This window comes from Rattus norvegicus, chromosome X (assembly GCF_021556685.1).
Source record: "Rattus norvegicus strain SHRSP/BbbUtx chromosome X, alternate assembly SHRSP_T2T, whole genome shotgun sequence".
Lineage (NCBI taxonomy): Eukaryota > Metazoa > Chordata > Mammalia > Rodentia > Muridae > Rattus > Rattus norvegicus.
In genome coordinates this window covers 95,554,634-95,578,291 of record NC_141554.1, presented here as the reverse complement: position 1 = coordinate 95,578,291, position 23,658 = coordinate 95,554,634, and the positions used below count along the sequence as shown (strand labels likewise).

The 23,658-nt window shown below is 38.1% G+C and overlaps 1 pseudogene; it reads right to left on the bottom strand.

Annotated features, from left to right (window-relative positions):
- Positions 1-254: 254 nt before the first annotated feature.
- LOC147998301 (uncharacterized) overlaps positions 255-23,658 on the bottom strand; it is a 75,854-nt pseudogene continuing 52,450 nt past the window's right edge.

Sequence of the window (23,658 nt, the reverse complement as noted above, 5' to 3'; positions counted from 1 at the left end):
CAGTTCTATTCTTTCTCTTCCTCAGGGAGCTACTTTGGTGACATATTTGATTCTAACCATTTTAAGTGGTAACCGGATTGGCCTGGTTCCAACCAATATGGGAAGGTGTAAAAGGCTCAGGAAGGTACAGTATGGATTAGGTGACAAGATGGGGTAGATGATGTCATCAGAAGCATGTTACTGGTGGGAATAGTTACTAAACTTCTAGGCAACCTAGTCCAGACTATGCAGGCAGGTAGGGGGGTGAGCAGTGATTATTGTTTGGCATTGATGATGTCCACAAATTCAATGTGAGACATTGTACTGAGAGATGTACCGCCCATGAGGAAGACATCCACATCAGGCCAGCTTGCCAGCCATTTGCAGGTTGCTCCAGTCACAGAACCTCTTTAAATGATCAGGGTGCACTGAGTCACCCCATCAGAGACATGGATTTCAGCCATCCCTGGAGCTTCTCATGTACTTCCCAGGCCTTTTGAGGGGTTGCAGTCTTGCCAGTCCCAATGGCCCATACAGGTTCATAGGCCAGGACCATCTTGTTCCAGTCCCTCACATTATCTGCAATGACCTTGGTTTGCTTGAAAACATTTTTAGTGATGCCAGTTTCCCTTTCCCCTAAATTCCTCAAATGCAGGAAATCACTCCAAGTGATTTCTGCCCAATCAACTCGTCTGTTTCCCCAAAGACGTGCTGTTTTTCCGAGTGCCCCAGCACCACCCAGGTGTCTCCTAAGTCTTTGAATCATTCCAGAGCTGATTTCCACAACCAAGGTTGCATTGGCCACTTTGTAGGAGTTCTATGCAGCCACAGCAATTTTGCGATCCAGTTAGTACCTAGCAAAGTTGATGTAGGTCTTGGTTGTGCATAAATCACCTCGGTGTCTACTAGCACATTGACTGTGTTCAGGGTGCGGATGAGTTCTCTCAGGTACTTCTTCCTCCCATTCATCTTCCAGTTACCCTTCACGAAGAACTTCCTGGAAGGTGAAGTTCCAATAAGCTCAAGACTCAGAATGTCTATATGCCAAGTAACCTTTTAACTGTAACCCCTTATAAAAATCAAAATGCAAATTACATATTTCAAACACAAAATGATGAATAACATACATTTCAATTACAAAAGGGAGGAATCAGATACATTGTGGCGAAATACTAAATCAAGGCAAGATTGAAAACCATCAAAGTTAACACCAAATTAAGTTTCCATGTTCAGTACTAGGGACTTGAATTTTTAAGATCTTAGATGACTCTGCCATACTAGTTTTATGACTTGACTTATGTGTCCTTCACTGCATGATTTCTACTCCTTTTACATAGCTCTCTTTGTCAGATACCTCATTGTCATTACATAACCAAACGATATCTTTGTACATTCGCTGCAAGGGTTCATCTTCGCAGCTGCATAGAGTAAGTGTTCACTAGCTATTACCTTCTTAGAGATATAAATTAAGGATTTGATTGCCACCTGTCACCTGGACTCATTAGCTTCTTGAAGCCACAGAGGAAGAATAAACAGCCCCTGCACTCTTACATTCTTCCTGTCACCAAATCCAGACTGACATAGAAAATACTGCTAACTTTTGCTGACTGGTAGGAATGGACCCTTTTTATTTCATGTAAGCTGGGGGGGGGCTTCTTACCTTGAGAAGATACTTGAATTTGCTCAGATGCTATTCAGGAGACCTTTTGTTAATGATGCTAATACCTTTCTTTTCACACAAGTCTCTGTAAGAGTTTGATGTCCTATTTCTTATTGAACTATATATTTTGTATTTCTTTCTGTTCCACAAGGATTTTTTGCAGACCCTCCTAACATTAATTAATAATAATTACATCACAGATTCAATATTTCATTACCTTAAAAAAGCCTCTTTCCATTCAGATTTCCTTTTGTTCCCTGGGGATAACCCAGTACCTCAGCTCTTCATACCCAAATCCCACCAGGAAAGAGCTGGTCTCCCAAAAGTGCTGACACACCCAAGATTCCTGTTTCACAGTCTCAGGGGAGAGACAAGCTCCAGTCAGAGACATCAAAACCAGTTAACACCAGAGTCATGAGAGGCAAGCACAAGAATCAAAGCAACAGAAACCAAGGATACTTGGGATCGGCAAAACCTAGTTTTCCCACCAGAGCAAACCCTGGATACACAAACACACCTGAAGAGCAAGATTCTGATTTAAAATCACATCTCGTCATGATGATACAGGACTTTAAGATATAAATAACTACCTTAAAGAAATATAGAAGAACACAGGTAAACAGATAGAAGCACTTAAAGAGGAAACACATAAATCCCTTAAAGAAATACAGAAAAATACAACCAAACAGGTAAAGGAATTGAACAAAACCATCCAGGATCTAAAAATAGAAGAAGAAACAATAAAGAAATCACAAAAGGAGGTAATCCTGGAGATAGAAAATCTAGGAAAGAGATCAGGAGTCATCAACAACAGAATGCAAGAGATAAAAGAGTGAATCACAGGTGCAGAAGATATCATAGAAAACATTGATGCAACAGTCAAAGAAAATGCAAAATGCAAAAAGCTCCTAACCCAAAACTTCTAGGAAATCCAGGACGCAATGAGAGGACCAAATCCAAGGACAGTATGTATAGAAGAGAATGAAGATTCCCAACTCAAATGGTCAGTAAATATCTTCAACAAAATTATAGAAGAATACTTCCACAACCCACAGAAAGAAATGCCTGTAAAATATACAAAAAGCCAATAGAACCCCCATTGGGGTAAATAAAAAAAATGGATTCTTTTATCACACACTCGTGCCAGCACAGTAGGGCCACATGGCATCTGAGGGATATTTTCATCTGTCAGCACAGCATCTCACCAGCTAGCTAAGCTCCATCCCATATCACAGTGTGACTGCTTCTCTCTGAGCCCCACAGAAATCTCTTTACCCATCTAGTTCCCAAGGCAGGTTGCTGCCATGCCAGTTCCATAGAAATTTCAATTCCATGATGGGCCTACTGCATCCCACCACCACATACTCTCTTTAACTCAATTAAGTTGCCCAATGAAAGAATATAACACACAATAACCTCTGATCTAATTGATAAGATATAATCTGCCCATTTAGACAGCACAAAATTTTCACACCCATCCCTTAAAAATGATCATAACAACCTGTATCTATGCCAGAGAAGAATCTTAAATTTGCAACTTTGTTCTCCCAGCTTCTCCAGCTCTGTCTTTCCTTTCTAAAACGTATCTCCCACCCATCCTTCCTTCTCATACAATGACAGACCTCAATCTATCCTGTACCTGCCTTCTTGCATAAAGAAATCAACCTAAAAACCCCAAAAGCATGGGACCAGGAAAGAAGTTTTTCTCATCACATGATAATCAAGACACCTAATGCACAAAACAAAGAATATTAAAAGCAGTAAGGGAAAAAGGTCAAGTAACATATAAAGGCAGACTTATCAGAATTACACCAGACTTCTCACCAGACAGCATGAAAGCCAGATGATCCTGGACAGATGTCACACAGACTCTAAGATAACACAAATGCCAGTCCAGGCTCCTACATCCACCAAAACTCTCAATTACCATAGATGGAGAAACCAAAATATTCCATGACAAAAACAAATTTACAAAACCCAAAAGAAGATAGCCACATAAACATAATTCGATCTCAAACAACAAGTAAAGGAAGCAACAATCTCTGGTCCTTAATATCTCTTAACATCAAATGACTCAATTCCCTAATAAAAAGACACAGACTAACAGACTGGATGCTTAAACAGGACTCGGGATTTTGATGCATACAGGAAATGCACAACAATGAAATCTAGGAAAAATCTACATAGATGAAAGCTCAATTCTGAACATCTATGCTCCAAATGCAAGGACACCCACATTCATAAAGGAATCTTTGCTAAAGCTCAAAGCACACAATGTTCCTCACACAATAGTGGTAGATTTCAATACCACAATCTCATCAATAGAAACATGATCGTGGAAACAGAAACTAACGTAGAGACAGTGAAGCTAGCAGAAGTTATGAATCAAATTGATTTAATAGATATCTTTAGAACATGTCATCCTAAAATAAAAGACTGTACTTCTTCTCAGCACAGCATGGTACCTTCTCTATAATTGACCATATAATTGGTCACTAAATAGGCCTCAACAGATACAAGAAGATTGAAAAAATTCCATGCATTCTATCAGATTACCATGGACTAAGGCTGGTCTTTAATAACAACAACAAAGAGAAAGTCCATATGCACATGGAAGCTGAAAAATCCTCTACACAATGATTACAAGGAAGAAATAAAGAAATGAAGGACATTTTAGAATTTAACAAAAATGAAGACACCACATACCCAAATTTTCGGAACACAATGAAAGCAGTGCTAAGAGGAAAACTCAAAGCTCTGAATGTCTCCAAAAATAAACTGGAAAGGATATACACTAGCCACTTGTGTAGCTTTTAGCACATCTAAAATCTATAGAACAAAAATAAGCAAATACACTCAAGAGAAGTAGATGGCAGGAAATAATCAAGTTCAGGACTGAAATCAACCAAGTAGAACCAAAGAGAAGTATACAAAGAAGCAAAAAAAAAAAAAAAAAAAACAAAAACAAAACTAGGAGCTGATTCTTGGAAAAATCAACAAGATAGATGAACCCTTAGCCAGACTAACCAGAGGGCACAGAGAGAGTAGCCAAATTAACAAAATCAGAAATGAAAAGGAAGAAATAATAACAGAAACTAAAGAAACCCAAAAATTCATTGATCTGGCTATGAAAGCCTATACTTAACAAAATCGAACATCTGAATGAAATGGACAATTTTCTAGACAGACCACTGGTCCTTGTACAATACTCAAGTCCAAGTGAATCAAGGACCTCCACATGAAACCAGATACACTGAAACTAATAGAGGAAAGATAAGGAAGAGTCTCAAACACATGGTCAATGGGGAAAATTTTCAGAACAGGACACAAATGGCTTATGCTCTTAGATTAGCAATCAACACTTGGTTACTCATAAATTTGAAAAGCTTTTGGAAAGTTAAAGGACACTGTCAATAGGACAAAAGGGCAACCAACAGATTAGGGAAAGAACAACCAAATAACCCTATTAAAAATGAGATACAGAGCTAAACAAAGAGTTCTCAACTAAGGGATATCAAAGGGCGGAGAAATACCTAAAGAAGAGTTTGACATCCCTAGTCTTCAGGGAAATGCAAATCAAAATGATCCTGAGATTCCACCTCACACCAATCAGAATGCCTAAGATAAAAAACTTAGGTGATAGCAGATACTGGTGAAGATATGGAGAATGATGAACACTCCTCCATTGTTTATGGGATTGCAATGGTACTATCAATCTGGAATCAGTTTGGAGGTTTCTCAGAAAATTGGACATAATACTACCTGAGAACCCAGATATACAACTCCTGGGCATATACACAATGATGCTCCAACATATAACAAACACACATGTTCCACTATGTTCATAATAGCCTCATTTATAACAAGTAAAATCTGGAAAGAACCCAGATGTCCCTCAATGGAAGAATGGAAACAGAAAATGTGATACAGTTACACAATGGTATACTGCTCAGCTATTAAAAACAATGAATTCATGAAATTTGCAGGCAAATGGTTGGAACTATTAAATATCATCCTGAGTGAGGTAACCCAGTCACAAAAGAACACACATGATATGTACTCACTGATAGATGGATATTAGGCAATAAGTTTGGGATACTCAAGAAAAAATTCACAGACCATATGAAGCTCAAGGTGATGGAAGACAAAAGTGTTGATGCCTCAGACCTTCTTAGAAGGGAGAACAAAATTACCCACAGGAGGTAGAGGGTTGCAGGAATTTTGGAGGAAGAGCTTTGTGTGAGGGGTAAGTGGTGGAGGATGGGATCAGATATGGGTGGTGATGAGGATGATATACAGAGGGTTTGGAATTTGAACAGAGGTGCGTGGTAAAAGGGGATGGGGAACTGGTGGTAACCATCACAAAGTCCCAGATGGTAGGAAAGCAATAGGCTCCCAGGACCCTACAGGGATGAGATTAGCTGAAATGCCCAACAAAGGGGAGAGAGAACCTGCAAAAAAATATCCAGAGGTTTGGCATAGGTCCCCAACTGGGGAACGGGAACACTCACTCCTCTCCAAAGTTTAGCCCAGAATTGCTCCTGTCTAAAGGTAGTACAAGGACAAAGTGTAGAGCAGAAACTGAAGGAAAAATCATCCAGAGACTGCCCCACCTGAGTATCCATTACATATATAGACAGTAAACCCAGCCACTACTATGGATGCTAAGAAGTGCAGGCTGACAGAAGCCTGATACAGCTCTCTCCTGAGAGGCTCTGCTAGAGCCCTACTGATACAGATGAGAATGTTTGCAGCTAACCATTGAACTGAGCATGAGGATTACAGTGGAGGAGTTGGGAAATGACAGAAAGACCTGAAGGGGTTTGTAACCATATAGTAAAAACAACAATATCAACCAATCAGACCACCCAGAACTCACAGGAACTAAACCACCAAAGAGAACACACAGAGTGACCCTTAACTCTAGCCATATATATAGCAGAGGATGGCCTTATCTGGCATCAATGGGAGGGGAGGCCCTTGGTCTTGTGAAGGCCAGATGCCCCAGTTTAGGGGAATGCCAGGGTCATGAGATATGAGTGTGTGGGTGTATATGGAAACACCCTCATAGAAGAAGGGGGATGGGGAATGGGATAGGGATCTTGTGGGTGGCAAATGGAAAAAGGAGTCATTTGAAATGTAAATAAATAAAATATCCAACAAGAGCAACAACAAGAAGCAGGGACTTTAAGACCGAAGACGCTCATAGTTTTATAGGGTCATATCACTTACAAGGGAATCCACAATCTTTTCTGGAATGATTCTGGGGCATTGGAACATCATGTGATAGCCAGACATCTGTCTTCAAGTATGAACTTGCAACATTAGCCTAGACAATCATCACAAAAATAAGAATAAGAAAAGAAACAAAAAGGTCACTTTCATTGAAAACAGTAGATTGCTTTTAAATTTAGTCTCAGACAAATCCCCATGACAATAGAAGACAGCCAGATTCTGTGCTAAACTATAACTAGAATAACCCCTAGTCTAGTTGCTAATATTGTTCCCCTGTAAAGGGATAGGGCTTCATAGTTCCCAGTTTTCTCAACACTACTATCTTCCAAGCCCATATTAGGATTGAGCTGTTTCTTTTCTTTCTTTCTTTCTTTTTTTTTGCGTTTCATATCTTGCATATTCCTCCAAAAACATTGTGGTTGATTTCTTCATAACAACATACTTGCCTTCTGGTACTAGTTACTTATGTGTTTTTCTTATAAAATTCCAGGACCAAGGCAACCTCTAGGGAAAAGTGTTTACCTTCAATTGTGGTTCCAGAGGTTTAGCTTCTATAATTATGTGGCAGAGAAAGCAAGCAAGAGGCAAGACATGAAATGCAAGAAGGTCAGAGCAATCTTGATCAATAAACTTGAAGCATAGTGGGAAAATTGAAAGTCAGGTGACATCTGAAACTCTCAAAGCCTGCCTCAACTTGCATACTTCCTCCAGGAAGACTAGGTATCTTATAAATCCCCAAAGAGTTATAGCAACTTAGATCCAAGTGTGCATATGCCTGAAACTATGAGTGATATGGATATTCCTTGCAATCTCACAAAGAATGTTTTTACCATCTACATTCCCATAAGGAATTTAGACTTCTGAGCTACTAATGTAATGTATCACTGCCTTCATATAGTACTCTTGTGATGCTCTTGTCCGAAGTTCCAAAATCTTCAATAGTTTCTCTCAAACTACCTGAATAAATCCCCAAATATCATGGTAAAATTAATAAATGTATTCCAAGTTTTTGTTACCATATTCTCTATTAGTTACCTTCCTGACTTTCTTGTCACTCTGACCTAATTCTAAGAAGTTAAGAGAGTAAGGAATTATTTTGCCTCACTGATTTAGGCCATGTATTACTTCCTGGGAGAGAAGAAATGCTGATAGACAGCTCCATAGCACTATATACATACAAATCCTGAAAGTGAGAGAAAGGCCTGGCCTATGACACTCATAACTCACTATCACTGACTTAGTTTCTCCAGACATATATTATCATATATAATTGTCAAAATCTCTTAAAGGGTGTCACCAGCTGAGAACCAAGTATTTAAACACATAATCATATGGAGCATAGATATTCAATGAATTGAATAATGATTTCTCACATTAAGAAGGACAATACAATCTATTTTCTTCTATATATTAATTTATGTATTATTACACAAAAGAAATTATAGACTAGATTTAATCTGTATAAGCTATATTCCACAGAAACTGAGTTGTTCATTTCACATTCATATCTACTGGTTATGTTTATTTAGCAGAATAATAGCACTTGATTTTTTGGGGGCCCATGACCTCTCTAATCTCAAATTATTCTTATCATTAAGAATATAAGGCATGTGTTCCATCTTAATGGAGTTGCTATTAAACCAGTCAAAAAGTGGTAGGTTATTTCCCTAATATTCATACTACTGTTGCTTAAATGGGACTATCATACAGACAGGCCATTATATATCACACAGTCATTGTTGTATTATACTGATGATTACTCTGCTCCTCTGACAGCAACTGTCCCTTTTTTTTTAAAATACTAGTCAGTAGAAGTGAAGATTCTAGCTTTATACCAGCCTGATTTCTTCATGTTTGATAATGAAAGTATATGGTATCTTCAGTAATAGGGTCACATTCATGCTGTCAAGGAGAGTCTACAGTTTTGGTGGTATCTTTGGTTAATGACTCAAAATATGCAACTTATTGCTGGTAGTTGGAGTTTTGATGGCAGAGGAGGGGCGGGTTGATTGATGGTTTACTATGGGAAGTGTCTTCCACAATATGGTGTGTCTCCACTTATATTACTTTTATATGTGTTTATATTTTAGGCAGATTCTACAATAGTAAGCATTCATATGTTTTTTCAAAAGGCATTTATTAGGGATTGGGGATTTAGCTCAGTGGTAGAGCGCTTGCCTAGGAAGCGCAAGGCCCTGGGTTCGGTCCCCAGCTCCGAAAAAAAGAACCAAAAAAAAAAAAAAAGGCATTTATTGTTAGTTGTCATACCCATCTTCCCTCTCTATGCTTCTTTCCCATCCCACATTCCCTTTAATCCTCCTATACTTCCTTGCTCCTTATTCTTTTAAAACACTAAATTCTATATCTTCCTTCATTGGAAGATCCATCCTTACACTTGGTTATTTACTATCCAATATCGGTTGAGATTCTAAATAAACTACAGATATTTAAAGAACCAAGACCAACATTCACATATTAAAGAAAATGAAATTTTGGTATTTCTGTGATTGAGTTACCACCCTCAGGTTGAACGTTTCTAACTCTACCCTGTACATTTAACGATTTTACATTTCTTAACTGCTGAATAATATCCCATGGCATACATGTACCACATTTTTATTTTAAATTCATTTGTTGGTGGATATCTAAACTATTTCCAACGTCTGGCTATTATGGATAATGAAGCAATGTTCATAACAGAGGAAGTATCTCTGTTTCAGGATGCAGAGTTCTAAAAAGAAGATAGGAAAAAATATTGGCCAATTTCTCAAAACTTCTATTTTAACTGGAAGATTTTATATTATTCTATTTTTCAGGAATTGGACTTGTATTGAATTATGATAATTACTTATTTTTCCATTTCACAGGTTATATGTAGAGAAATGTCTCCAGTACTATGAAGAGATTTGGGCTTTGAACATTTCTCATATTCCTTGATAAAATCCTTTTTTTTTTATTAACTTCAGTATTTCTTATTTACATTTCAAATGTTATTCCCTTTCCCAGTTTCCGGGCAAACATCCCCCTAATCGCTCCCACTCCCCTTCTTTATGGGTGTTCCCCTCCCCAACCTCCCCCCATTGCCGCCCTGCCCCCAACAATCTAGTTCACTGGGGGTTCAGTCTTAATAGGACCAAGGGCTTCCCCTTCCACTGGTGATCTTACTCGGATATTCATTGCTACCTATGAGGTCAGAGTACAGGGTCAGTCCATGTACAGTGTTTAGGTAGTGGCTTAGTCCCTGGAAGATCTAATTGCTTGGCATTGTCGTTCATAAGGGATCTCGAGGCCCTTCAAGCTCTTCCAGTTCTTTCTCTGATTCCTTCAACGGGGGTCCTATTCTCAGTTCAATGATTTGCTGCTGGCATTCGCCTCTGTATTTGCTGTTTTCTGGCTGTGTCTCTCAGGAGAGATCTACATCGGCTTCCTGTCGGCCTGCACTTCTTTGCTTCATCCATCTTGTCTAATTGGGTGGCTGTATATGTATGGTCCACATGTGGGGCAGGCTCTGAATGGGTGTTCCTTCTGTCTCTGTTTTAATCTTTGCCACTCTATTCCCTGCAAAGGGTATTCTTCTTCCCCCTTTTGAAGAAGGAGTGAAACATTCACATTTTGATCATCTGTCTTGAGTTTCATGTGTTCTATGCATCTAGGGTAATTCAAGCATTTGAGCTAATAGCCACTTATCAATGAGTGCATACCATGTGTGTTTTTCTGTGATTGGGTTACCTCACTCATGATGATATTTTCCAGTTCCAACCATTTGCATATGAATTTCATAAAGTCATTGTTTTTGATAGCTGAGTAATATGCCATTGTGTAGATGTACCACATTTTCTGTATCCATTCCTCTGTTGAAGGGCATCTGGGTTCTTTCCAGCTTCTGGCTATTATAAATAAGGTTGTTATGAACATAGTGGAACACGTGTCTTTTTTATATGTTGAGGCATCTTTTGGGTATATGCCCAAGAGCGGTATAGCTGGATCCTCAGGTAGTTCATGTCCAATTTTCTGAGGATCCTCCAGACTGATTTCCAGAATGGTTGTACCAGTCTGCAATCCCACCAACAATGGAGGAGTATTCCTCTTTCTCCACATCCTTGCCAGCATTTGTTGTCACCTGAGATTTTGATCTTAGCCATTCTCACTGGTGTGAGGTGAAATCTCACGGTTGTTTTGATTTGCATTTCCCTTATGACTAAAGATGTTCAACATTTCTTTAGGTGTTTCTCAGTCATTCGGCATTCCTCAGCTGTGACTTCTTTGTTTAGTTCTGAACCCCATTTTTAATAAGGTTATTTGTCTCCCTGCAGTCTAACTTCTTGAGTTCTTTGTATATTTTGGATATAAGCCCTCTATCTGTTGTAGGATTGGTAAAGATCTTTTCCCAATCTGTTGGTTGCCGTTTTGTCCTAACCACAGTGTCCTTGGCCTTACAGAAGCTTTGCAGTTTTATGAGATTCCATTTGTCGATTCTTGATCTTAGAGCATAAGCCATTGATGTTTTGTTCAGGAAATTTTTTCCAGTGCCCATGTGTTGCAGATGCTGCCCTATTTTTTCTTCTATTAGTTTGAGTGTATATGGTTTGATGTGGAGGTCCTTGATCCACTTGGACTTAAGCTTTGTACAGGGTGATAAGCATGGATCAATTTGCATTCTTCTACATGTTGACCTCCAGTTCAACAAGCACCAATTGCTGAAATGCTATCATTTTTCCATTGAATGGTTTTGGCTCAATGTCAAAAATCAGGTGCCCATAGGTGTGTGGTTTCATTTCTGGGTCTTCAATTCGGTTCCATTGGTCTATCTGTCTGTCTCTATACCAATACCATGCAGTTTTCATCACTATTGCTCTGTAATATTGCTTGAGTCCAGGGATAGGGATTCCCCTTGAAATCCTTTTACTGTTAAGAATAGTTTTAGCTATCCTGTTTTTTTTTTTTTTTTGTTATTCCAGATGAATTTGCAAATTGTTCTGTCTAACTCTTTGAAGAATTGGATTGGTATTTTGATGGGGATTTCATTGAATCTGTAGATTGCTTTTGGTAAAATGGCCATTTTTACTATATTAATCCTGCCAATCCATGAGCATGGGAGATCTTTCCATCTTCTGAGGTCTTCTTCAATTTCTTTCTTCAGAGTCTTGAAGTTCTTATTGTATAGATCTTTTACTTGCTTGGTTGAAGTCACAGCAAGGTACTTTATATTGTTTGGGTCTCTTATGAAGGGTGTTGTTTCACTAATTTCTTTCTCGGCTTGTTTCTCTTATGTGTAGAGGAAGGCTACTGATGTATTGGAGTTAATTTTATACCTAGCCACTTTGCTGAAGTTTTTTATCAGCTTTAGTAATTCTCGGGTGGAACTTTAGGGATCACTTAAATATACTATCATATCATCTGCAAATAGTGATATTTTGACTTTTTCTTTACCCATCTGTATCCCCTTGATTTCCTTTTGTTGTCTGATTGCTCTGTCTAAAACTTCAAGGACTATATTGAATAAGTAGGGAGAGAGTGGGTAGCATTGTCTAGCCCCTGATTTTAGTGAGATTGCTTCAAGGTTCCCTCCATTTAGTTTAATGTTAGCAACTGGTTTGCTGTATATGGCTTTTACTATGTTTAGGTATGGGCCTTGAATTCCTATTCTTTCCAGGACTTTTATGATGAAGGGGTGTTGAATTTTGCCAAATGCTTTCTCAGCGTCTATTGAAATGATCATGTGGTTTTGTTCTTTCAGTTTGTTTATATAATGGATCATGTAGATGGTTTTCCGTATAATAAACCATCCCTGCATGCCTGGGATGAAGCCTACTTGATCATGGTGGATGATTGTTTTGATGTGCTCTTGGATTCGGTTTGCCAGAATTTTATTGAGTATTTTTGCGTCGATATTCATAAGGGAAATTGGTCTGAAGTTCTCTTTCTTTGTTGGGTCTTTGTGTGGTATAGGTATAAGAGAAATTGTGGCTTCATAGAAGGAATTCGGTAGTGCTCCATCTGTTTCAATTTTATGGAATAGTTTGGATATTATTGGTATGAGGTCTTCTATTAAGGTCTGATAGAATTCTGCACTAAACCCGTCCGGACCTGGGCTCTTTTTGGTTGGGAGACCTTTAATGACTGCTTCTATTTCCTTAGGAGTTATGGGGTTGTTTAACTGGTTTATCTGTTCCTGATTTAACTTCGATACCTGGTATCTGTCTAGGAAATTGTCCATTTCCTGAAGATTTTCAAATTTTGTTGAATATAGTCTTTTATAGTAAGATCTGATGATTTTTTGAATTTCCTCTGAATCTGTGGTTATGTCTCCCTTTTCATTTTTGATTTTGTTAATTTGGAAACACTCTCTGTGTCCTCTCATTAGTCTGGCTAAGGATTTATCTATCTTGTTGATTTTCTCAAAGAACCAAATTTTGGTTTTGTTGATTCTTTCTATGGTCCTATTTGTTTCTACTTGGTTGATTTCAGCTCTGAGTTTGATTATTTCCTGTCTTCTACTCCACCTGGGTGTATTTGCTTCTTTTTATTCTAGAGCCTTCAGGTGTGCTGTCGAGCTGCTGACATATGCTCTCTCCTGTTTCTTTCTGCAGGCACTCAGAGCTACGAGTTTTCCTCTTAGCACAGCTTTCATTGTGTCCCATAAGTTTGAGTATGTTGTACCTTCATTTTCATTAAATTCTAAGAAGTCTTTAATTTCTTTTTTTATTTCTTCCTTGACCAGATTATCATTAAGTAGAGCATTTGTCCAACTTCAACATATATGTGGGTGTTCTTCCCTTATTGTTACTGAAAACCAGTTTTCGGTCGTGGTGGTCTGATAGCACACATGGGATTATTTCTATCATCCTGTTCCTGTTGAGGCCCGTTTTTTTTGACCAATTATATGGTCACTTTTGGATAAAGTACCATGAGGAGCTGAGAAGAAAGTATATCCTTTTGCTTTAGGATAAAATGTTCTATAAATATCTGTTAAGTCCATTTGGTTAATGACTTCTCTTAGTCTGTCTACGTCTCTGTTTAATTTCTGTTTCCATGATCTGTCCATTGATGAGAGTGGGGTGTTGAAATCTCCTACTATTATTGTGTGAGGTGCAATGTGTGTTTTGAGCTTTAGTAAGTTTTCTTTTATGTATGTAGGTGCCCTTGTATTTGGGGCATAGATATTTAGGATTGAGAGTTCATCTTGGTGGATTTTTCCTTTGATGAATATGAAGTGTCCTTCTTTATCTTTTTTGATGACTTTTATTTGAAAATTGATTTTATTTGATATTACAATGGCTACTTCAGCTTGCTTCTTCCGACCATTTGCTTGGAAAGTTGTTTTCCAGCCTTTCACTCTGAGGTAGTGTCTGTCTTTGTCTCTGAGGTGTGTTTTCTGTAGGAAGCAGAATGCAGGGTCCCTTTGCGTATCCAGTTTGTTAATCTATGTCTTTTCATTGGGGAGTTGAGGCCATTGATGTTGAGAGATATTAAGGAATAGTGATTATTGCTTCCTGTTATATTCATATTTGGATATGAAGTTATGTCTGTGTGCTTTTCTTTGTTTTGTTGCCAAGATGATTAGTTTCTTGCTTCTTTTAGGTTATAGCTTTCCTCCTTTGTTGGACTTTACCATTTATTATCCTTTGTAGTGCTGGATTTGTAGAAAGATATAGGGTAAATTTGGTTTTGCCATGGAATATCTTGGTTTCTCCATCTATGTTAATTGAGAGTTTGCAGGATACAGTAACCTGGGCTGGCATTTGTGTTCTCTTAGGGTCTGTATGATATCTGTCCAGGATCTTCTGGCATTCATAGTTTCTGGCGAAAAGTCTGGTGTGATTCTGATAGGTCTGCCTTTATATGTTACTTGACCTTTTTCCCTTACTGCTTTTAATATTCTTTCTTTATTTTGTATGTTTGGTGTTTTGACAATTATGTGACTGGAGGAGTTTCTTTTCTTGTCCAATCTATATGGAGTTCTGTAGGCTTCTTGTATGCTTATGGGTATCTCTTTCTTTAGGTTAGGGAAGTTTTCTTCTCTAATTTTGTTGAAGATTATTTACTGGTCCTTTGAGCTGAGAGTCTTCACTCTCTTCTATACCTATTATCCTTAGTTTGATATTCTCATTGAGTCCTGGATTTCCTGTATGTTTTGGACCAGTAGCTTTTTCCGCTTTACATTATCTTTGACAGTTGAGTCGATGATTTCTATGGAATCTTCTGCTCCCGAGATTCTCTCTTCCGTCTCTTGTATTCTGTTGGTGACGCTGGTATCTACAGCTCCCTGTCTCTTCTTTTGGTTTTCTATATCCAGGGTTGTTTCCATGTGTTCTTTCTTGATTGCTTCTATTTCCATTTTTAATACCTTCAACTGTTTGATTGTGTTTTCCTGGAATTCTTTCAGGGATTTTTGTGACTCCTCTCTATGGGCTTCTTCTTGTTTATTTATGCTTTCCTGGAATTCTTTTAGGGATTTTTGTGATTCCTCTCTGTAGGCTTCTCCTTGTCCTCTAAGGGAGTTCTTCACATCTTTCTTGAAGTCCTCCAGCATCATGATCAAATGTGATTTTGAAACTAGATCTTGCTTTTCTGGTGTGTTTGGATAGTCTGTGTTTGCTTTGGTGGGAGAATTGGGCTCCGATGATGCCATGTAATCTTGCTTTCTTTTGCTTGGGTTCCTGCGCTTGCCTCTCGCCATCAGATTATCTCTAGTGTTACTTTGTTCTGCTATTTCTGACATTGGCTAGACTGTCCTATAAGCCTGTGTTTCAGGAGTGCTGTAGACCTGTTTTCCTGTTTTCTTTCAGCCAGTTATGTGGACAGAGTGTTCTGCTTTCCGGCGTGTAGTTTTTCCTATCTACAGGTCTTCAGCTGTTCCTGTGGGCCTGTGTCTTGAGTTCACCAGGCAGGTTGCTTCCAGCAGAAATGTTGGTCTTACCTGTGGTCCCAAGACTCAAGTTTGCTCATGGGGTGTTGCTTATGAGCTCTCGGCGGTGACACCAACCAGGAAGTTCTGTGCCGCCCTTTCCGGGAGCTTCCGTGCACCAGGGTTCCAGATGGCATTTTGTGTTTTCCTCTGGAGTCAGAGATGTGGGCCAAGTGTAGACTCTTCTGGTTTCCCAGGCATGTCTGCCTCTCTGAAGGTTTAGCTCTCCCTCCCACGGGATTTGGGTGCAGAGAACTGTTTATCTGGTCGGTCTCTTCAGGTTCTGGTGGTGTCTCAGACACAGTGGATTTCCTGCTCCTGTGCCCTTATCCATGGGAACCCAGAGGCCGTATTCAGTTTCTTCTTTGGCCAGGGATGTGGGCAGGGGTGGGCAGTGTTGGTGGTCTCTTCTGCTCTGCAGACTCAGGAGTGCCCACCTGTCTCAGCAGTGAGCTCTCTTTCCCACGGGGTTTGGGATCAGTGAGCTGGAGGCAGGGAGCACGAGATTCCCTTGAAAGAATTCTTAAAGTATTGTATTTTCAATATTTTTACTGGATATCTTAATTATTTACATTTCAAATATAGGATTTTAAATAGAATTAGCATTTATTAGGAGGTAAAATGTTATTGTAGATTGTATATACTAGAAATAAAACCCTAATATTAGGAATGAGTTGCATGTTTTTTGTTTTGGATTTTTGTTTTCATTTTTGTTTATCTTTTGTTTTGTTTTGTTTTACTTTGTTTTGTTTTGTTGGTTTGGCAAAAGCAATTCCATAGTCTATGCCCCCACATGCTTACAGGCTATTTTTGAAGACACTGTATATTTTATGGAGTGCAATATAGAAAAATTGATCTGGCATAAAGCTGTAAGCTTCACCCTCCTATTGATTAGTGTTCACCATTCTCATCCAGAACCAACATTTGTGAGCTACAATAGTGACCTGACTGGAAAAGATTCTCACTGGTTCAATATTGGCATAATGTTATGAGATCACATTTTGAATTTGTAAATTGCTATGAGCTAAAAGCCATATTTAACGCTGTTAATAATGGCCAAAACATGAGACTTGATATGTCACAGGCTCTACTGAAAATTTTACCAGTATTATAAACAATGAAAGCAACAAAATGACTCCTAATTACAGATTCCTATATTATACAAATTTTCAACCACCATCAGAGAAATTTCTTCCTATAAAAGATGATAATTATCACAGAGATTCACACTATATAATATGCACACAGAGTTACATTGGAGTACTTAGACATAAATGTGATGTATTTTTAATACCCAACCTGTAAAGGCTCAATAATGTATATCTATCTATAAGAAGGTAGAACGATTCTTAAGAACAAGAGGTGTTGGATGACTCCAAGAACCCAGTATTTTCAACACACAACTGTGCATATGCATGAACTCACTGAGATTGTGAGAACATGCATAAGATCTGTACACATATAAGCTAGACAAAATATCAGCATGGGTAAGAGGAAGTGAACATGAATACCGGTCTCTAGACAAGGAGTCATTTACAATGGTTAGCTCCCATTAGAAAGAAAATCCATTTACTATAATGTAGAAAAACTTGGTATAGTGTTAATAAACCAGGGTAGGCTTGATGCTCATGCTTTTTTGTATCGGCACTAAGAAAAAAGTACAGAACAGTCGCAAGGGTAGGCAAAGAGAAAGAAAATAAAGTTGAGTGGGTAGGATGGGAAATCTTGAAGGAGTCAGAAGATGGTAAATAATATGAGAAAAAAAGTATAAGAAAACTTTAAAAAAGAAAAATATAGGAAAAAGGCTTTATTTTTATTTGACTCTCTCTCTCTTTGTGCGTGTGTGGGGGGGTGGGTGGGTGAATGTGCCCATTCATGCATATTTGCACATGTGTGCACAAGTCCATGTATGCATGTGCACATTCATGTCTCTGTGTATATATCTATGTATCTATATATAGTTATGTTCCTGTGTATACAGACTGTATTAGTTAGGGTTTACATTGCTAGGAAGAGGTATCATGATCAAGGCAACTCTTATAAAGCATAACATTTAATTGTGGCTAGATTTCAGGTTCAGAGTTTCAGTCCATTATCATCAAGCCAAGAAGCATCACAACATCTAAGGAAGCATGGCATTGGAGGAGCTGATCATTCTACTTCTAGTAGTTCAGAAGGCAAACAGGAGAAGACTGGTTTCCACATGGCTAGAAAGAAGGTCTCTAAGCCCACACTCACAGTGACACAGTTCCTCCAACAAGGCTACACCTAATAGGCTAGGCATATTCAAACCACCACACAGGCTGACAGAGAAATATGAGGACATCTCCATATCTTCTGGAGTTACAGGCAGATGCAAGCTACATGGCATGGATGATGGGTACTGCATTCAGATCCTCAGCAAGAGCAATATATACTCTATAACTATTAAGACATTTCTTGTGGTCATGTGATATATTTTTGAACTATTTTTGTGTGAAATAAAACATTCCTTACATCCACAAAATTCTATTCTTTCCTTCTCTTGAATTCTGTATAACCAAGGGTGAAATTTTTATTATGGTGAGAGCATATATAAAATGACATATTCAGTCCTGATTGTGAAGTACATTGATATTTCTCTTCTTTGTTTGTTAAGTTCCTCAGAGAAATGTCTATAACAATGTCAGAATAGTCTGTGGCTTCTGAAAGTTCCTGTGTGAAGAAATCTAACAATATTGAAATGTGTTCTAGAAAAAAAAAAGAAGTTTTAAATATTTGGGTTACCCGAGTCAAAGTTGTATTAAATAAAAATGTTCTGACAGTTGAAGAAATGACAATTTAAGTTTTTAGGGATACATTAAACCCAACTTTATTACTTTCAGATAATATCTCGTATATAGGAGAAGGCTCCCAGTCAGCTTAAAAAGTTAAGTGAAAACATAATATCTTTTTTTTTTACATTTTATTTATTTTTTTTATTAACTTGAGTATTTCTTATATACATTTCGAGTGTTATTCCCATTCCCGGTATCCGGGCAAACATCCCCCTCCCCCCTCCCCTTCCTTATGGGTGTTCCCCTCCCCCCATTGCCGCCCTCCCCCCACCAGTCTAGTTCACTGGGGGTTCAGTCTTAGCAGGACCCAGGGCTTCCCCTTCCACTGGTGCTCTTACTAGGATATTCATTGCTACCTATGAGGTCAGAGTCCAGGGTCAGTCCATGTATAGTCTTTAGGTAGTGGCTTAGTCCCTGGAAGCTCTGGTTGCTTGGCATTGTTGTACATATGGGGTCTCGAGCCCCTTCAAGCTCTTCCAGTTCTTTCTCTGATTCCTTCAACGGGGGTGCTATTCTCAGTTCAGTGGTTTGCTGCTGGCATTCGCCTCTGTATTTGCTGTATTCTGGCTGTGTCTCTCAGGAGCGATCTACATCCGGCTCCTGTCGGTCTGCACTTCTTTGCTTCATCCATCTTGTCTAATTGGGTGGCTGTATATGTATGGGCCACATGTGGGGCAGGCTCTGAATGGGTGTTCCTTCTGTGTCTGTTTTAATCTTTGCCTCTCCCTTCCCTGCCAAGGGGATTCTTTTTCCTCATTTAAAGAAGGAGTGAAGCATTCACATTTTGATCATCCGTCTTGAGTTTCGTTTGTTCTAGGGATCTAGGGTAATTCAAGCATTTGGGCTAATAGCAACTTATAATGAGTGCATACCATGTATGTCTTTCTGTGATTGGGTTAGCTCACTCAGGATGATATTTTCCAGTTCCAACCATTTGCCTACGAATTTCATAAACTCGTTGTTTTTGATAGCTGAGTAATATTCCATTGTGTAGATGTACCACATTTTCTGTATCCATTCCTCTGTTGAAGGGCATCTGGGTTCTTTCCAGCTTCTGGCTATTATAAATAAGGCTGCAATGAACATAGTGGAGCACGTGTCTTTTTTATATGTTGGGGCATCTTTTGGGTATATGTCCAAGAGAGGTATAGCTGGATCCTCAGGCAGTTCAATGTCCAATTTTCTGAGGATCCTCCAGACTGATTTCCAGAATGGTTGTACCAGTCTGCAATCCCACCAACAATGGAGGAGTGTTCCTCTTTCTCCCCATCCTCGCCAGCATCTGCTGTCACCTGAGTTTTTGATCTTAGCCATTCTCACTGGTGTGAGGTGAAATCTCAGGGTTGTTTTGATTTGCATTTCCCTTATGACTAAAGATGTTGAACATTTCTTTAGGTGTTTCTCAGCCATTCGGCATTCCTCAACTGTGAATTCTTTGCTTAGCTCTGAACCCCATTTTTTAATAGGGTTATTTGTTTCCCTGCGGTCTAACTTCTTGAGTTCTTTGTATATTTTGGATATAAGGCCTCTATCTGTTGTAGGATTGGTAAAGATCTTTTCCCAATCTGTTGGTTGCCGAAAACATAATATCTTAAGGATATGTACTAAATTTCTCTTGGGTGAAGTTTTTAATCTAAGTCTGAGATGTTGTAATGAAATCTTTTAGAGTTCCTACATAATGCAAATCTCTCTGTTTAAATAGATACATAAACTTATGCAAGATTACATATAGCCTATAATTGATTTAATTATAGCGAAAAATATACTAAAAAATTCAGATTATGTCTTTTGGAATGGAAGTATTCATTACTCATGAATTTTTACTAATTTAGGTAGATAATGGTTAAATAATAAAACATTTCATAGATGGATGGTCTAAGTACATAATGTATTTGAAGTGGATGACTTTATGTGACAAGGGTAGATAAAACTGTGAGGTTTTGAGACCAGGGGTGTCCTGCCCAGGACAAAGCATCTAACTGATTAACTATTTCAAGATATACATGTACACTGCAAAATAAATCTTTTCTGCACTGAAGCATCTTCTATAGAAATTAAGACTCGTGAGCTATTAAGAGAAAAGTTATCAAGTTAAATAAAAGCAAGTTTTAAAAATTCTACCCTGAAATAGACAGGGAAGTATATGTGGCTTTTGAGGAGAGATTTTATGTGACTTAACTTCCATCTTAGATGACACTAAGCCCTGAAGTTTTAAAAGTGGGAAAATTATGAGGTGGAACTGTTAAGAAAAATATGTCATAATCTGTGGGTTTGAGTTTTGAGATATCTACTGGAATGTAAGTAGTATTAGAAAAATCATATGTATAAGTAGATCAAGCATATGCTAAACAGCAATAATGGAAAAGCACTTCATGTTGGATGTTTTCAATTTGTTAGTGTAGAGAGAGGCACTCTCCATGTTTTTCTACCCTGCTCTGTAACCTAAGTATATGAACCATGAAAACTACAGTAAGTAGGATGTATTATCAGAAAGACGTTTTTAAGCTTTGCAAATTTGCATCAATAGCGACAAATTCAAAAATTAAAATTAAAATATCAAGTTGTAGATAATTGGTTCCTGGTTTTCATTCTTTCTTTGCCCTCTTAATGTACCAAATTTAGCAATAGTTCAATTTATCTAATCACAATTTCTTTAATTGTCTCTATTTTATAGTTTCTCTCCTGTTTATCCTTGTACTATGCCCAAATCAATGTCTGACTTCTTGTTACTTTTCCTACCACTTGCTATCATTGTTTGAATGTCCCCTCCAAAACAAAAATTATTTAGCAATATAAAATACAATAAATGTTCAATTAAAAGGTAAGTAGAGTGTAAGCATTCCATTTGTGTGTGTGTGTGTGTGTGTGTGTGTGTGTGTGTGTGTGCGTATGTATGTTAGTATAACTGGCCAAGTTCACCACTTCTTTCCATTTTAGTCTTTCCTTTTTCATGGTTCAGAAATAATCTTAACTAGATCTTGCACCTGAAACTTGTCTTTCATTCCTTCAGAGTGAACAGCCAGTAATTAGACATTTGTGTGTGTGTGTGTGTGTGTGTGTGTGTGTGTGTGTGTGTGTGTGAGTGAGTTCAAGAACAGTAAGAACTAATTATAACAAGTGGAGTAAACCATCTAGCATAACATTTTTGAATGGTAAGATTATTCATTTATTTCTTAGTAAATTTTGCCTCAGAAAATTTTGTTACATCTAATACTGAATGGAAAATAATACATCTTTTAGAAGAAGCCAAATAAGGTTCTAAATTGTGACAACTGCAAGTCTATGTGAATATAGTCACTGTTAAAACCCTAAAATATTGGAAGAAGGGTAAATGTTATATACATTCTGGTTTGTTTCTTCTACCTTAAAATCTATTGAATGTTCCCCTTTTCGTTGAATCCAAGTTAAAGTTCAGGTGCAGGAAGGTTCAAGATACATAATCCATACAAATTCTCCTTTTATACTAACAAACACACACACACACACACACACACACATAAACACACATCACACACACACAGAGTGAGAGAGAGAGAGAGAGAGAGAGAGAGAGAGAGAGAGAGAGAGAGAGAGAGATACATATATGAATGGAATGTTGTAATCTGTTTAACTTTTTAAGGGAATGTCTCCTGAATTATTAAACAGGGCTCATAAATTTGGATACTGACATTGAGAGATACACACACATAGAAGTTAATCTTTTTACTGCTGTATTAAGATATCGTATTGTCAGGAGCCATGTAAGAATGAATAAAGTCAAGCAGGGTATCTTCCAGAGGTGTTTCACCATGAAACGATGATGAACAAATCTTTGGGATCAAGGCCGAAGAGACAAGCATCAGGCACTGATTCTTGCAGGTGATATGCCTTTCCTGTCCTTATAAAATTAATATAATATGATCTCTAGGCATGAGCCTAATATACTGGCCTTTTTTTTGGCAGATCAATGAAGATGTACTGTCTCATAATTTTGCTATAAAGACAAACAGATGATTTTGTAATTTGTAAGGATGATTCTATAAAAATTCTTGAAATTTTAATAGTAATTATTAACCCCTTTATAACTGAACTGTTCTTTCAAATATGGAAACTCCAGAAAGACTCTAAATATCTTCATAAACCAGAGTTAATTGCTTTTGAGGTAGAAAACAGGCATTTACAACTTATATAAGTTAGAACAGTAAAACACTTAACCAAAGGGAAGGATTTATTATAAATTCAAGGAGAGGAGAAAAAAATACTAAATAGATTATCTATATAAAAACTTCAATGCTAACTTACAAACAAAAATTATAGTTTTAAACTCTCAATGAACCTGTGGAGATAGTGATTGATAATGAATGTCCAGCTGGATTACTAGTCTTTGCTTGCTTGCTTGCTTGCTTGCTTGTTTTTGAGGTTTTTTTTAACTAAATATTTTTTGTTTACACTTCAAATATTATCCCCTTTCCCGGTTTCCCATCTTAAACTGCCTATCCCATTACTGCCCCACCTTCCTCTATGAGGGCCTTTCCCCAAGAAACCACTAACCCCTTCCCACCTATCAGCCCTGACAGTCCCTTACACTTGGGCATCCAGCCTTGGCAGGACAAAGGGCTTCTCCTACCTTTGGTGTGCAAGAAGGCCATTAATTCTACATATGCAGCTGGAGTCAAGTTTGTGTCGAAGTATACACTTAAGATGGTGGTATAGTCCTTGGGAGCTCTGGTATTGTTGTTCTCATGGGGTTTCAAACCACTTTATCTCTTTCAATTCTTTCTCTATCTCTTCCAATGGGGAACCCATTCCCACTTCAGTGGTTGGCTGGAAGCATCTGCCTCTGTATTTTTAATGCTCTGGCAGACTATCTCAGGAGACAGCTATATCAGGCTCCTGTCAGCATGCACATCTTGGCATCAGGAATATTATCTGGGATTGGTAGCTGTATGTGTATGGGCTGGATATCCAGTTGGGACAGGGTCTGGATGTCCATCCTTCAGTCTCTGCTCCAAACTTTGTCTCCATATATCCTTCTAGGTATATTTTGGTTCCCCCCTTTAAGAAGGACTAAAGCATCTGCA